Source organism: Balaenoptera acutorostrata, chromosome 14, assembly GCF_949987535.1.
Source record: "Balaenoptera acutorostrata chromosome 14, mBalAcu1.1, whole genome shotgun sequence".
Lineage (NCBI taxonomy): Eukaryota > Metazoa > Chordata > Mammalia > Artiodactyla > Balaenopteridae > Balaenoptera > Balaenoptera acutorostrata.
In genome coordinates this window covers 40,493,206-40,510,982 of record NC_080077.1, presented here as the reverse complement: position 1 = coordinate 40,510,982, position 17,777 = coordinate 40,493,206, and the positions used below count along the sequence as shown (strand labels likewise).

Here is a 17,777-nt window from a genome sequence, read left to right as displayed (position 1 = left end):
CAGCCCTGGGAGTCCTGGGTCTGAGTCCTAAAGAACTTATGAAATTTAAAAAGCATGGTCTTTTTTCACCCAGAAGGTCGGAGTAAAGAGGTTTACTCAATAGCAATAGCCACAGAGATTGAATTGAAACATAAGCAACCCTTCCATTAAAAAAGTAGGATGAAAATGTGGTTCACAGTTCTAACACAGAACTCTGCCTAAGTAACTCAATCTACTTCTGCCTTTGCCATTTGGAGGAAAACAAACAGTAAGTCTGTGGAAAAAAAAAAGAAAAGCATGGTCTTTTCATTGACCAGTGTGTGTGTGTGTGTGTGTGTGTGTGTGTGTGTGTGTGTATGTCGGATTGAGGGTGGGGTGGGGTGTGTGTATAGGGAATACATGTTTATGATGGATGAGAGATTTAAGTCCAATTTTCTATTTTCTTTCACTCAACAGGCAAAAAGAGTCTCATGTGCTCAACTTCTTCCTTCTTAGTACTTATTTGAAGGATTAAGGCTATTTTCTCTAAGTGTACATGATTGGTAATGGGAGTTAATCATGTTAACTAGACTGAACATGTGTTAGCTAATTCTTTACCCTTCTTTGGTCTAGAAATGTCTTGACTTTATTAAAAATCTAGTTCCTTAAGAAGGCACTAGGGCTTCCCTGGTGGCGCAGTGGTTGAGAATCTGCCTGCCAATGCAGAGGACACGGGTTCGAGCCCTGGTCTGGGAAGATCCCACATGCCGCGGAGCAACTGGGCCCGTGAGCCACGACTGCTGAGCCTGCGCGTCTGGAGCCTGTGCTCCGCAACAGGAGAGGCCGCGACACTGAGAGGTCCGTGCATCGCGATGAGGAGTGGCCCCCACTTGCCACAACTAGAGAAAGCCCTCGCACAGAAACGAAGACCCAACACAGCCAAGAATAAATAAATAAATAAATAATTTAAAAAAAATAAAAAACTGTCAGCCTCAGCTATTAAAAAAAAAAAAGAAGGCACTGAGAGTCTACATTGTTGGAAATTTCAGGAAAACTACTGGGCTTCATTTTTAGGGACTGTCATGTACATTATCTGTGCAGACTTCTGGACACCCTTCTGCACACAAGGCCAGTCCTAACTGTGGCTTCTCTGTTGTTTCCATGGTCCATGTCTGGTAAATGTGGGGCTGTGCTATTTAATCAACAGCCTAGATGACTTTATTCTTTAGTTATATAATGTAACCTTTTTAGAAAACTATTTAGCAAAATGTGCTATAAGCCCTGCTGATACCTAAATACTCATATCCAGTTAAAATTCAATAGTTTATAATTTACCCACAGAAAAATAATTTAAAGAAAAACAACATACACAAGCAATGTGAATGAAGAAATTCACTGCAGTGTTATTAATAGTTACATTGGAGGTGACTTAATTGTTCAACAAGAGGGAAATGGCTGAATAAATATCAAAGCAAGTCAATGAAATACTATGCAGTTGCTAAAGTAGTCATTATGAACATTATGTAATAACATGAAAATGTCATGATATAATGTTAATTAAATAAAACATAACAAAGATCATATTACCTCATCATTACAACTTCAGAAAATATGTAAGCATGAATAAGTACTAGGAGTAAAAACTGCATAGTGTGTACTGTAATGGTAGAAATTGTGGATGTTCTTCATTTCTTTTTCTACTTTCTATATTGTCATAACTTGGCTTGTACAACAGAAACAAGTTTTGAGTAAGTGATAAATAATTGAACATGATCTACAAAATTCACAGCACTATTCAAAATATGTTCAGGTATAACTGTGTAGATCAAGGTTTAACTTGTACTATTTAAATTAATAATTATATGGATAGTTCAATACATGTAGTCACTTTTGTTTTTCAGTTGGTACATTTAGAAAAAACAGAGGCTAAAGGTAGTGAATCAGAAGTAGAAGACATAGAATGTTGCCTCAACTATGCCACTAACAGACCGTTTAACCTGAAACAGTTTCTTCCCCTGAAACTGAATTTTCTCACTTGTAAAACTCAGGAATTGGACTAGAACATTTTTTAGGTAACTTTCCTATCTAAAGTTCTGTGATACTGAGCTTATAGTCCTTTATTCAAACCCTATCTAATGTTTACCACCTCTAGTCAGGCACTATCTTGCATGCTAATAATATTTATTACTGTTATTGTATTTATTTAGAACACCTGTTGAAAATGTGACTTAATTAAATCCCAAATGACTGTAAGTCTTATCCACTATTTCTTCCCAAATCCCTATCAAACCTAGGAATTTTATCGTTGGAGTTGCACAGGATAAAAATTGTATATACATGATCACTCTATCTGAAAAGAAAAGATAAAGTATCAGTAGCTTCTTCATACATGCTTCTTCTTTCTAAACTTCTTCAAGATAAAAAAACATTTTATGACCAATTTAAATTTTGCAATTTAGTTAGAAGATCATAGAATGATGAAACAAAGTTTTCCGTAAAATTATGACTAGATCAGGTGCAATTTTCTTGTTAATTGTAACAGGTAACTATAAATAATTTAAAAATTGGTAAGATAGAATCAGGAGTGAAGAAATCAATTTGCTTATGAATATAGAACAAAAGACTGAGGATATTTAAAAATAAGTTCCAGCAAGAAACTTCAAAGAATCTGTAAAACAAAATATAATATATTTTAATTCTTACCACCTTAGAACTAACTGGAATCATCACAAATAAGCTTCAAAGTTAGGTCCATCCAGAGGCAGCTTACCTTTTGACATTTTCAGTGTCAGGAAGGAAACCAGTTACCTCTAATCAGAGACTTTGGTATTTGGTTCAGTTCAGGAGCTAACCACCTACAGGAAATGAAAAGACAGAACACAAAGTCTGTTAAAGCAGGTTGTTTTGATCTTCAGTAAAACTCTGCTCCAGTACCCTGGCATTCTCAACTTTATTGAATGTGAGGGTTCATAATGAACACAGCATGTTGACGTCTGATTTCAGTAAGGAAACTCCACCTCTTTCTCTCTGCTCCCTATTTTTGTGTTTGACAAGAAGCTCTTCCTTCTGTAGATAAACTCATAAAACTTTATCTGATATGGCACAAGGTAAAAGTTTGAATGAATCACAAAACATTTAGGCTTTGTGGCAACCAACCAAATTTCATAAAATCTTTCCTCAAACAGCTTACAGTATGCACTGTAAAGTCATTTATCCAACAAGTATCTATGGAATATTTATTTGTACCTGTACATAGAATTTTTTTTAAGTGCAAGAAAGGAAAAAACAATCACAAAATATTCAGCACCAGCAACCCTAAAGTTTTAAATTCCATGGGCTTTGAGGTTTGATTATTTAGCTCAAGTTGTAGGTCAGATAAGAGACATTCTGGTCAAAGGACTTATTATTTTAGATATTTTATCTCCTGAGTAATATTGGTGATATAGAGACTCCAGGAATGTATGGTCAGGGAAGGTGCAGAGACCAACATCAGAGCTTGTTGAGAGGCTGGAGAAAGAGTTATAGCAAGAGATTAAATAAACTATTCCCCAGACCCCTGTTTGTCATTTACATTAATGACCACTTGCCCAAAAAGCAGGGAAAGAATTGACTCAAATAAAGCCTATTTAGCATGTCTGTTCATCAATCAAACATTTACTCGGTTTTTCCCATGCACCAAACACTCTGCCAGGTATGGGATCTGGCAATGACTACCAAGACAGCCCCTAACAGGAGCAAATACTCATTTCAAAGCCATTGACCTAAAATGGCTCTTTTTTTTTTTTCTGAAAAATGTTAACAGCTTTTTTTTTTTCCCTCTAGTTTTTAATCCAATGAACATTTCACTAATTCTTTATGGTTCTGTCATTTAGATGTTTGGCTTCTGAACTAAGGCCATTGAAAGAAGGTTAAGAGACCATTAAGACTGATAAGGATAAAATACTAGCAAGGTCCTTTAGGTTTTCGTCTACTGAGATTGTACCATGAAATCCTCCTCAGGGACATCTGTCTAATAACTACAACTATTTACTTCTAATTAATTTTTTAAAAATGTTTGGTGTGGCATGACTGGGGCTGATGGAGCAAGGGGAAAGTTAAAGTTTTTGCCCCATTTTTAGAATTCATTTTTTCCCATTTCTCTCTTCAATTAAATGAGTGCTAATATCTAAGCTACATGCCCTTTTTGACCTTAGTCTTTCTAATTGACCAAAATCTTAGCTGTGGGAAATGCAAGAATTATGCACATTTCTCTCAGGTCTTACCCTTGAGAAAATTTTACATGGTTCTCCTTGCTCCTCCCTTACTTTATACCATCCAGTATATCTGTGATTTCAAGAACAGCCCCGTAATTTGAAATTTAGTTTCTAAATTTCAAGAGTGACTTTTCAGCCCATCTGCTTATTGATTTATTGTTAACCTTTTAGTTCTGGAATAGGGTTTTAGAGCTTAGTTTCATTGGAATTTATCTAGTCAATTCCATTAATTTATGCTAAGGTTGTGAGGATCTTTTCTGAATCACACCATTTGTTTCAGTGGAAACCAAATGGGAAGAGGTTTCCAGACTCCCATCAGTGTTCTTTTTGCCACATCATTAAAAAAAAAAAAATTTACCTTCACTTATTCCTTCTTTTTTTAATTTATTTTTTAATTGAAGTATAGTTGATTCACATTTCAGGTGTACAGCAAAGATTTAGTTATACATATATATATTCTTTTTCTGATTCTTTTCCATTACATCTTCTTATTCTGGTTTTAAGATGCAATATTGTATATAAATAATAGCTGGGCATTTCTTAAATAAATATTTCTGATAATAACCAGCAAAGGAAACACTGGAACCCAGCTGGTAAATTTCATGAGGAGACATAATGCCTGACAAATCGAGACAATGAGAGAAAGAAAACAAGAGTCCTCTCAGTCTCTCTTGATCTCAGTCACTTCTCAAGAAAAAAATTCTCCTCTATCTAGGCTTGTTTCTTCTGAAGACCACAGCGTCCGTGTGGAATTATCTCAAATACTGGATTGTGGATAGAAAAACTCTCTGAGAAACAGGTCGAAAGTACAATCTTGATGTTGCCATGGCATATTTTAATAGCACCCCTGAAATGGGTTAAAGAACATACAGTTTGTCTGATTCCACTTACGTGGAACTCCAAAGTCATTTTGGTAACAGAAACTGATCTAACCTGTTATTAAACTCAGTGTCTATTTTTTTTTAAGGGATAAAAATTGCTTTGGTAAGAACTTTAAAATTCAAAAATCTATTAATGAACCAGTCCAACAAAGCCTAGTAAAATGAAGGATCTGTATCTTTATTCATGCATCTTGATTCAAAATGAATATATCTTTAATCTTTTATGGTTATAGATAGAAGGAAAAAACTTTCTGCATCTAAATGTACTTGATGAAAAATTAGATATAAATATTGGCATATGTCTCTAAAATTGCATTTCTCAGGGAAATATCCATTTAGCTCCTGAGAGGTTTTTGGGAACACAATTGATACAAAGGAAAAGATACCAGGGCTTTCTAAATTAAAAGTATCTGATAAATAATGTTAAAAGATTTTTGAAAAGTCCAACATAGTAAAAATGGTACAGATAAAATTGGAATAAAGAAATAATAAGGGCTTCCCTGGTGGCGCAGTGGTTGAGAGTCTGCCTGCCAATGCAGGGGACACGGGTTCGAGCCCTGGTCTGGGAGAATCCCACATGCCGCGGAGCAACTACGCCCGTGAGCCACAATTACTGAGCCTGCGCGTCTGGAGCCTGTGCTCCGCAACAGGAGAGGCCGCGATAGTGAGAGGCCCGCGCACCGCGATGAAGAGTGGCCCCCACTTGCCGCAACAGGAGAAAGCCCTTGCACAGAAACGAAGACCCAACGCAGCCATAAATAAATAAATAAATAAAATTTAAAAAAACAAAAAAGAAATAATAAAAGAAAGTAAATTAGTTAAACTGTCAAGCTTTCTTAATTTATTGAAGGAAGTGTTTAGGGGATTAAGTGTGAATTCTTACATGCTCATACTTCAAGGTGAGATAATGTTGGCATAACCATTTAGGACCTCCCTCAGTCTTGTCCACATTGTTTGGCAAGCTTCAGGTGCATGCTTCTGTGGTACGGTAGTATCTTCTCTTTGGATATACTTTTCATCTCAAAACAATGTATAAACATTACGCCTCCAGTTCTAGGAGATCTTGAGGTACAAAGTAAAATCAGAATGGATGTGATCATGGAAATATCCACAGTGAGGCGTTAACATCTACAGTTAACTATGTCAGCCTCAGACTTCCTGCTGTACTATCCACCGTTTCACACAATTCAGCCGGCTGACTCAGTCAAAACCTTAAGGCTCATCAGAATAAATTAATGAGTCATCATTAACAAATGGGCAGAGTATGTCCATTTTTTCCTCACTGGGGTAAAATAATGCTCCTGAGTACTTCTGGAGTAAATGTATATCAACTATTTAGTCTTTTGAATTACTAAGACCATCAATAATAATATACGTACTTATGGAAGACAAGAAATTTTCAGAGTTCTGGGTTACTACTTGCCAAAAACTGTAAAGAAATGATTTTTCATATATTTATGAAGAAAAATTAATTGACAAGCAGACTTCTTTGTGATTCTTAATAATAATCAGTTTTATGTGTCTGATGGGATGAGTCAGTTAGAGATGCAATCCCAGTGTTTCTGTCCACATGTTCATAATTCAATGAAGGTGCTCAGAGAAAGGCCTTTGTTTTGCCCTTTCTTTGAGTTCAGAAGCTCACACTGTGCACAATAATATTTTTCATTCCTACCAGGTGATATAATGATAAGAATATGTTTAAGATCAGCAGCTGAGATGTTAAATGTAAATACAATGTGTTATTAACAGAAGCCAAAATACCAAGTGACTGGGGGAAAATAGAAATTCATCAGGCATCAAAATCCCAAATAAGACCTCCATATTAATCAGTGCTTATTTAAATCATGTTAACTAATTTAATAAACTAATATTTTCCTTTGCTTTTTTCTATTAATTTTTAAAACACTTAACACCTTTATTGGACTAATATTTATATAATAAAATTCACCCATTGAAAGTATGCAGCCTGATGATTTTTAGTAAAATTTAGAATTGTGCAAATATCATCATAGTTCAGTTTTTTTTAGATAACTTCCCTCACTCTAAGAAGATCTCTCGTGTCTGTTTTCAGTGAAACCTGCTCCCACTCCCTGACCCAGGTACCACTGATGTAGTTTCTGTCTCTACATTTTTGCTTTTTCTAGAAATTTTATGAAAAAGGTGTTATAGGCAGAAAAAAAGCCTCCCCAAAATGTCCACACCCTAATCCCTAGACCCCGTAAATGTGTTACCTCACATAGCAAAAGTGGCCTTGCTCATGTGACTAAGACCTATATATAGCTGGGGAGGCTATCCTAGATTATCTGGGTGAGCCCAATCTAATCACATGAGTCCTTAAAAGCAGAGAACCTTTCCCAGCTGAGTCAAAGAGACACAATAATGGAAGACAAGTTAGAGAGATGCACTGTGAGAAGGACTTGACCAATCATTGCTTGCTTCAAAGATAAAGAAAAGGGGTCATGAGCCAGGGAATGCAGGCAACTGCTAGAAGGGAAAAGTCAAGGAAACTGATTCTCTTCTAGAGCCTTCAGATTGAAACAATACCCAAATCAATATCCAATATAAAATAATCAGTGACATCTTTTGAGAGGATTGCTAATTATTTATTGATAGCATATAACTTAAGCACCATTTACAGCCTTAAAAAGCTGGAGTTGTCTTTGTTGGCACTCAGAATGGTAGAACCCAGAGAGGGTGGACAACATTTTAAATTTCTGCTACTTCTTTTTTCCCATGGGACCAAATAATAAAGATTTTCTTCCTTTTAATTTCTGTTTTGCTGTTGTATGAACATCGCTGGTCTAAGAAGAATCATTTAAAAATTTGTGTCAGTGAAACAGACATTAGCTACTTGTTAGTACACTGCTTTTGTACAGTCTGTATGAACAGGTGAATTTTCTCTAGTGCTGAATCTTTCCATTTAGTCAAACCATTCCAAAATATGAGTGAAAATGTCAAAATATGAATATTCCTACTTACCTTGGACTCTGAAAAGAGTCAATATGGAATACTTGACATTTAGCCTAATTACCATAATTTCAATAAATCATGTAAGAAAATGTTGGTGAACCCAAGATAATATTCTTTTTTCCTAGTAGCTGGTTTAGTTGTTTTCTCCAAATCTCTATTTATGGGAAAAGATTTGGAGTTCTCTCATTGTCAATTTATACTTGAGTTGAGTTATGTAAATATACAGAAGAATATCTAGACATCTAAAATAATGGGATTTTGTGCTTGGTCTAAATTCAATTCATCTATTTGGTGTATGAAGTTATATCTTGTTAGAATTAAAGAAAACAATAGATAGCCCATTTACAGACTTTTATTTGTATAAATTATAAGAGAACACCTCTAGAAATTGTTAAACCACACATGTCATTGGGTAATAACCCATCCTGAAAATAATTTTTTCCTATGAAGGTTAATTGCTGAACTTTAGTTTTTGCTAATATATCTGCCACTAGATGAGATGTGTCTGAATATACTACCTAGAGTTCAAGGCAGAAATTTTTGTGCTTGGAAATTTTAAAAATTAATAAATCTAGGTTTATTTCATGAAATAAAAATGTTTTGAATTACCTTTAATCAGATTAAAAAGGTAAAGACCAAAGTACAATATATTCAATACTGAGATTAGCTCAGATTTGTGCTCTACAGACAATTCCATTTCTGACTATGACATCAGTATGCATTTGGGAATTATAGTAATTGCCACCATAAGATTAAATTCAAATACTCTTAACTCTTTACTGGCTGATCCTTCATTCATCCTTCTGTATTTTTTGTAATCCAAACTTTTATTATGTATGTATTTATGAAAATTAATCCTACCATTTGTTACCTTATTTTTAGGTGTAAATATATAACACTTATTTTCAAAAATTTTGTTGGTGAAACCGATTATAAGAACAGAAAATTAGAGGCTATTTGCAGCACAATCTATTGGTCGTGAAATTTAAAAACTAAATCCCCATTATGTTAGTGGCATGTTAATTATTCACAAAAATTTTTTTAAATAATTAATAGATTTAAAAAAATATTTTATGAGTATCTTTGTACTATTTATCACTAACTTTTGCTTTTTGGTTTTAGTTTTGGTTTTGTTTTGCTTTTCATAAGAGAGTACAGATATCAATTGAATTAAACTTTCTTACATGTTACTTCGAACTATTTAAAATAGTATCTGATGGGAGTTCTTTATTCATGAAGACACTATGTAAAATTGACAGCACAATCCAAAAATAAGGTTGTTTTTATTACTACTACTTTCATTTATTACTTAAATTGACCCATCTTTAAAATAGCCCTGCTTGGGCTTCCCTGGTGGCGCAGTGGTTGAGAATCTGCCTGCCAATGCAGGGGATACGGGTTCGAGCCCTGGTCTGGGAGGATCCCACATGCCGCGGAGCGGTTGGGCCCGTGAGCCACAACTGCTGAGCCTCCGCGTCTGGAGCCTGTGCTCCGCAACAAGAGAGGCCGCGACAGTGAGAGGCCCGCGCACCGTGATGAAGAGTGGCCCCCACTCGCCGCAACTAGAGAAAGCCCTCGCACAGAAACGAAGACCCAACACAGCCAAAAATAAATAAATAAATAAATAAATTTAAAGCTTCATGGTCAAAGAAGCAAACAAAATAAAAAACATGTTTTCCCTTTGTCATCTGGGCATTTGCACAGGCTGCTCTCTTTACAAAAAAAAAAAAAAAAGTAGCCCTGCTTGAGTTGATCCCCAAGTTTGTCACTTGAGTTATAATAAAATTTTATCTTTTACTTTTGTAAAATATTATGCTGTAAATATATAAATGTATGTGTCACTCAGTACCTGGGACAAGTAATACAGGAAGAGTGTCATCTTTCATTAAGTGAAAAGAGACACACAATAAAAAGTTAAGAGGCGAGAGCCTGAGTGCTTAGAAGAACTGTGGAAATCTTCCCACACCTCCCCAAGTCCAAGAAAATCCAAAATTTCTTTGAGGACTCTATGCTATACACCATATTTTAACTTCTATTTATATGGGGAGGGGTTTATTTACTTTTAAAAAGAAAAGCAAAGAGAGAAGCAATATTAGGCTTTGTCATACTGTATCCCGATTTTGCATTACTGTACTATTTTCCAATATTTTGTCATGACAGGGGGAATCACAAGCGAATATATCTAGCTATAAGAAAGTGCTAATTTATCCAAACTGACTGAGTTTTTACCTCATGAAATCGGTGACTTTTCTTGATTGCCAAGGAGATAGTAACTTCAAATGGTGAATTTCTTCATACATATGATTCTATTTTGAGTAAAGATTTGGAGATTATACTATAGTTCATTGAGGTACCCAGAGATTTCTAACTTTTTCTTTCTAAGTCACATTTAAAGTATATAGTTTGGGATGGAATGAAAATATGTAGTTATTTTAATAAAAGCTAGGAAGTTTCTCTTTGCAAAAACAGCATTAGTGACATAACCCTTTTTATCCCCCTGTGGTAACATGCTTAGACTTCAATAAAAATGAGAAATGTATATAAGTATTTATTTCACAAACTGGTGGGTCAAACTATCACAAGTTCTAACAGTATACTTTCCTGTTTTCAATATAGCAAAATATAATTTTCCTAGTTAGCAGGTTAATGAACATCTCTTCTGATAATCCAGTGTCAGTTGCTGTATTCACTGTGGGTGGCTGAGTTTAAATGGACTTTTTTCCTTGTGTCTTAGATGACATGGGCTTTGTTTGTCTCACCTGGCATCCTGAGAAGTCTCTGTGGCATGACTGTATCTCTGCCTTTCCAGCTCATTCTTTTCTTTAATTTTTGATTCTCTAAAAAGTCAGCATTCACATTTCCCAATGTCTTCACCTTGACTTGCTCAAAACATTGAGTGTTGTAGATAATACTAGTAAGTGTGATTTTATTGCTTTCTTTAACTGTTTTAGGTTTTCTGTTTCCTTTTTTAACTACCACAAATAATGTATTGAATATATATGCACTTAAATTTAGTAGAATATAAAAACAGAAAGAGAAAAAGGACAGTTTGCTTTTTGGATTCATCATGAGAATTTTCAAAGTCATTATTTTTTAAAAAGTTTCTCAAATGTAGTGAATAATAGCATATGCTCTCTTTTGAGCATACTCAAATCTGAATTTGAATGTCAAAGTCCAGTTTTTGGTTCCTCTATAATTTTCAGCAAAATTCCTAGGTAAAATTACACGCCAGTAATCAAAGGGAATGAGGAGATTATGTGATACAGTATCCTTTATTTGTTTCAGAAAAATTTGGTATTGTTTAATTCACTAACCATCCTGGCTTTTCCTTTTAGTGACTTAGTGGCCTTGAAATAATTTTAATCCTATTGAAGACTTTATGTATCAGTCATGAATTAATCCTACTAAGATGACATAATTTTTAATACATGTGGACATTAATGAAAATTTGCACATCAGGAAGTTTTTCGTCAGAAAAAATGGGTTCACTCTCTTTCATAGTTATTTGTGATTCTATGTGTGATTGTATGTGCATTTAGGCCTACTTATATATCATCTAATTTTTTAATAGATGAGATTATCATTAATTTTTCAACTAAGAGGACTTAATTTGGAGTTTAAAAATACAGGTACTAATGAAAAATAGGGTTGTCATCTGGATTTACTGGGGAAAATTGCAGTACCAAAATTACAGGCACTGTCCTTTATAATTCCTGGTATTGTATACTTTTGAGGGTATCCTGATATACCATTTGGCTTCCTTGTTTTACCTTCTTGTTTGCCAAGACAAGTCTCAGTGAGGTTGAAAAAAGATATTTGGTGCCAAATAATACAGTGTGGTTAAAAAACATTTGCCTCATGTAAATATAGTTTTGGTGAGAGAATATCTAAGATTTGCCTCTCCAACAATAATACCATGTGATCTTGGAAACCTTCTGTTATTATGGCTTTAATTTATTTAAACATAAAATTTTAATGGGCTTAATCAATATTGTTAAACATAAGGTGATCCTTCAGTCAAGTTGTTAGTTTGGAATTCTTTGTAAAATGAAAAGCCAGCAAAGTAGTGTTTGGTTTCAATATAACATTTTCTTCAAGAGGATTGTAGCAGAAATAGTTGTTTAAAAGAAAAAAAAAATCCTTAATATAATAAGCGGCATCCTAAAGAGATTGTTCTCCATCATGTTGTAACTCATTGACTATTATCGAGAGAAAGATTTTCCAAAGGTATGATGTTATATATATTGCAGTCAGTCTTTGCTTGAATCTTGTGTCTACTTGCTTGTAATAAATTATAAAGCAGCTGTTGCAATGACCCTGTTTCTTCTCATCTTTTGTGTTGTGGTCGAGGCTTGTAAGTGAAGGTTTTCTTCCCTACTTGATTTAGCAATGCTCTTGCAGATATGTTACATAAGGTGAGCTTGCTGAAACTGGCTAGTCAAGGACGATTGCACGACTTGTGAGTGTTTTGTGTATCCACTCACAGCTCGTAACTACAAAACAAATTTTGTTTTCAAGTTTCACATAAGACCCAAGTTTAGAGTTCCTGGAAAATAATTCACATTACTTCTTGGGATGCTTCTATAATTCCTAGAATTATATTTTTGATGGCTGTCACCTTTATGCAACACTGTGCCATAATGCTGATCTTATTATTTTTTTTATTATCTGCAAATTTCTTTATTAATGGATTTCAGACCAGAGAAAATTACTCATCAGAGTTAACAGAGGAAGAAAAACATGCAATCTCCAATCCTGTTTCTCTCATTTCTGTTTTCCTCTTAATGATACATAAGAATGCAAATTATTGAAAATATATTTTGATCCTTAAATAAGAAACCAGGAGGAAAAAATCCCCAGGCCATTTATTATCCCTATTTATGTAACATGCAATGTCAATTAAGTCTCCCCAAACAATCACAAAGGTAGTTATTTAATTATAATTTTGTTGCCTTGTTAGCAGACTTCTTTGTGTCATTTGCTTCTTTTTTAATTTGAATTTTATTTTACTTTTTTATACAGCAGGTTCTTATTAGTTATCTATTTTATACATATTAGTGTATATATGTCAATCCCAGTCTCCCAATTCATCCCACCACCACCCAACCACCCCCCTTGCTTTCCCCCTTTGGTGTCCATATGTTTGTTCTGTACATCTCTGTCTCTGTTTCTGCCTTGCAAACTGGTTCATCAGTACCATTTTTCTAGATTCCACAAATATGCATTAATATACAATATTTGTTTTTCTCTTTCTGACTTACTTCACTCTGTATGACAGTCTCTAGGTCCATCCACATCTCGACAAATGACCCAATTTCGTTCCTTTTTATGGCTGAGTAATATTCCATTGTATGTATGTACCACTTCTTCTTTATCCATTCGTCTGTCGATGGGCATTTAGGTTGCTTCCATGACCTGGCTATTGTAAATAGTGTTGCAATGAACATTGGGGTGTATGTGTATTTTAAATTATGGCTTTCTCTGGGTGTACGCCCAGTAGTGGGGTTGCTGGGTCATATGGTAATTCTATTTTTAGTTTTTTGAGGAACCTCCATACTGTTCTCCATAGTGGCTGTATCAATTTACATTCCCACCAACAGTGCAAGAGGGCCCCCTTTACTCTACACCCTCTCCAGCATTTGTTGTTTGTAGATTTTCTGACGATGCCCATTCTAAACAGTGTGAGGTGATACCTCATTGTAGTTTTGATTTGCATTTCTCTAATAATTAGTGATGCTGAGCATCTTTTCATGTGCCTCTTGGCCATCTGTATGTCTTCTTTGGAGAAATGCCTATTTAGGTCTTCTGCCCATTTTTGGATTGGGTTGTTTGTTTTTTTAATATTGAGCTGCATGAGCTGTTTATATATTTTGGAGATTAACCCTCTGTCTGTTGATTCATTTGCAAATAGTTTCCCCCATTCTGAGGGTTGTATTTTCGTCTTGTTTACAGTCTCCTTTGTTGTGCAAAAGCTTTTAAGTTTCATTTGGTCTCATTTGTTTATTTTTGTTTTTATTTCCATTACTCTAGGAGTTGGGTCAAAAAAGATCTTGCTGGGATTTATGTCAAAGAGCGTTCTCCCTGATCTTCTATCATAAAGAGATGGCAATGGTGTTCTTACACTGTTAGCATTCATGGCACAATCTTTCTTTTTCTATCATTTATCAAGGATTAAAGACCCCAGAGGAGTCATCAGGGTAGAAGTGGAGATTTGTCCTCACACAATCCCAGGTTAAAATTCTATTTCTGCACTATTTTTGCTAAAAGGACAAGTTTCTTAATCTTCTTTAGCTACAGTGTTATCATGTATAAAATAGGGCTAAGGACAGAGGCCAAATAAATCATAATGATCTTAGGTCTCTACCTCAGACTATCTAAAATGAGGCTGATTTGTAAAAAGCTGAGCAAGAGGATTAGAACAGCAGTGAAAATGTATATAACTTATGTCATGAAAGATCCATGAAAACATCCTTTAGAAACAGTAACTCTCTCACTTATGTAGGATAACTTGTAGTGTCCGTAAGGTAGGCAAAAAGGCAGATGTTATTTCCTTTACTATCAATAGAAACCCTGGGATGGGAGGTGAGGTGGGTGTGATTGCTGAATCTTCTATCTGCCTATATTTACCAATTTGTGAGTATGTGTGTGAGAATATATGTGTATAGTGTAGGTGTGTGGAGATGTAGCTGTGTAGGTGAATTGCTAGGATTTAGGACTCAAAGTGACACTCACTTGTTCTGTGATCTAGACTCTTAATTGTGGTTTCCTCATATTTAAAAGTGGGTAATTTCTGAGTCCCACATCAGGCTTCCAAACCTGGGGGTCTGGAAATGGGAGGGGGAATTCCTAGAGAATCAGACTTTGAAGGCTAGCAGGATTTGACTGCAGTACTTTGACAGGACTGGGGGAAACAGAGACTCAACTCTTGGAGGGCACACACAAAGTAGTGTGCACTTCAGGACCCAGGGGAAGGAGCAGTGACGCTGAGGAGACTGAACAAGACCTACCTGCTAGTGTTGGAGGGTCTCCTGCAGAGGCGGGAAGTGGCTGTGGCTCAACGTGAGGACAAGGACACTGGCAGCAGAGGTTTGGGAAGACCTCCTTGGTGTGAGCCCTCCCAGAGCCTGCCATTAGCTCCACCAAAGAGCCCAGGTAGGCTCCAGTGTTGGGTTACCTCAGGCTGAAACAATCAACAGGGAGGGAACCAAGCCCCACCCATCAGCAGTAAAGCAGATTAAAGTTTTACTGAGTGCTGCCCACCAGAGAAACAGGCAGCTCTACCCACCACCAATCCCTCCCATCAGAAAACTTGCACAAGCCTCTTAGATAGCCTCATCCACCAGAGGGCAGACAGCAGAAGCAAGAAGAACTACAATCCTGCAGCCTGTGGAACAAAAACCACAATCACAGAAAGATAGACAAGATGAAAAGGCAGAGGGCTATGTACCAGATGAAGGAACAAGATAAAACCCCAGAAAAACAACTAAAAGAAGTGGAGATAGGCAACGTTCTAGAAAAAGAATTCAAAATAATGATAGTGAAGATGATCCAGGACCTCGGAAAAAGAATGGAGGCAAAGATCGAGAAGATGAAAGAAATGTTTAACAAAGACCTAGAAGAATTAAAGAACAAACAAACAGAGATGAACAATACAATAACTGAAATGAAAACTACACTAGAAGGAATCAATAGCAGAATAACTGAGGCAGAAGAATGGATAAGTGACCTGGAAGACAGAATGGTGGAATTCACTGCTGTGGAACAGACTAAAGAAAAAAGAATGAAAAGAAATGAAGACAGCCTAAGAGACCTCTGGGACGATATTAAATGCAACAACATTGGCATTATAGGGGTCCCAGAAGGAGAGGAGAGAGAGAAAGGAGCTGAGAAAATATTTGAAGAGATTATAGTCGAAAACTTCCCTAACATGGGAAAGGAAATAGCCACCCAAGTCCAGGAAGCGCAGAGTCCCATACAGGATAAACGCAAGGAGAAACATGCTGAGACACATAGTAATCAAATTGGCAAAAATTAAAGACAAACAAAAATTATTGAAAGCAGCAAGGGAAAAACGACAAATAACATACAAGAGAACTCCCATAAGGTTAACAGCTGATTTCTCAGCAGAAACTCTACAAGCCAGAAGGGAGTGGCATGATATACTTAAAGTGATGAAACAGAAGAACCTACAACCAAGATTACTCTACCCAGCAAGGATCTCATTCAGGTTCAATGGAGAAATCAAAAGCTTTACTGACAAGCAAAAGCTAAGAGAATTCAGCACCACCAAATCAGCTCTACAACAAATGTTAAATGATCTTCTCTAAGTGGGAAACACAAAGGAAGAAAAGGACCTACAAAACCAAACCCAAAACAATTAAGAAAATTGTCATAGAAACATACATATCAATAATTACCTTAAACATGAATGGATTAAATGCTCCAACCAAAAGACAGAGGCTTGCTGAATGGATACAAAAACACGACCCATATATATGCTGTCTACAAGAGACCCACTTCAGACTTAAAGACACACACAGCCTGAAAGTGATGGGATGGAAAAAGATATTCCATGTAAATGGAAATCAAAAGAAAGCTGGAGAAGCAGTACTCATCAGATAAAATAGACTTTCAAATAAAGAATGTTACAAGAGACAAGGAAGGACACTACATAATGATCAAGGGATCAATCCAAGAAGAAGATATAACAATTATAAATATATATGCACCCAACATAGGAGCACCTCAATACATAAGGCAACTGCTAACAGCTATAAAAGACGAAATCGAATTGTAACACAGTAATAGTGGGGGGCTTTAACACCTCACTTACACCAATGGACAGATCATCCATAATGAAAATAAATAAGGAAACAAAAGCTTTAAATGACACAATAGACCAGATAAACTTAATTGATGTTTATAGCCATTCCTTCCAAAAAGAGCAGGTTACACTTTCTTCTCAAGTGCACACAGAACATTCTCCAAGATGGATCACATCTTGGGTCACAAATCAAGCCTCAGTAAATTTAAGAAAATTGAACTCATATCGAGCATCTTTTCTGACCACAATGCTATGAGATTAGAAATAAATTACAGGGAAAAAAACGTAAAAACACAAACACATGGAAGCTAAACAATACGTTACTAGATAACCAAGAGATCACTGAAGAAATCAAAGAGTAAATCAAAAAATACCTAGAGAAAAGTGACAATGAAAACACAACGATCCAAAACCTATGGGATGCAGCAAAAGCAGTTCTAAGAGGGAAGTTTATAGCTATACAAACCTACCTCAAAAAACAAGAAAAATCTCAAATACAAAATCTAACCTTACACTTAAAGGAACTAGAGAAATAAGAACAAACAAAACCCAAAGTTAGCAGAAGGAAAGAAATCATAAAGATCAGAGTGGAAATAAATGAAATAGAAACAAAGAAAACAATAGCAAAGAAAACAATAGCAAAGATCAATAAAACTAAAAGCTGGTTCTTTGAGAAGATAAACAAAATTGATATACCATTAGCCAGACTCATCAAGAAAAAGAGGGAGAGGACTCAAATCAATAAAATTAGAAATGAAAAAGGAGACGTTATAACAGACACCGCAGAAATACAAAGCATCCTAAGAGACTACTACAAGCAACTCTATGCCAATAAAATGGACAACCTGGAAGAAATGGAAACATTCTTAGAAATGCATAACCTTCCAAGAC

General features: G+C 35.6%; 1 long non-coding RNA gene across 6 annotated transcripts in view; it reads right to left on the bottom strand.

Moving 5' to 3' along the window:
- Positions 1-1,260: 1,260 nt before the first annotated feature.
- Positions 1,261-17,777, bottom strand: part of LOC103007431 (uncharacterized) — a 205,896-nt gene continuing 189,379 nt past the window's right edge. For all 6 annotated transcript variants that reach the window (XR_009005270.1, XR_009005268.1, XR_009005267.1 and 3 more), the window contains 2 exons: positions 2,729-2,813; positions 1,261-2,626 (listed from right to left, as the gene is read on the bottom strand). This is a non-coding gene — a long non-coding RNA (uncharacterized LOC103007431). The remainder of the gene's footprint in view (positions 2,627-2,728; positions 2,814-17,777) is intronic.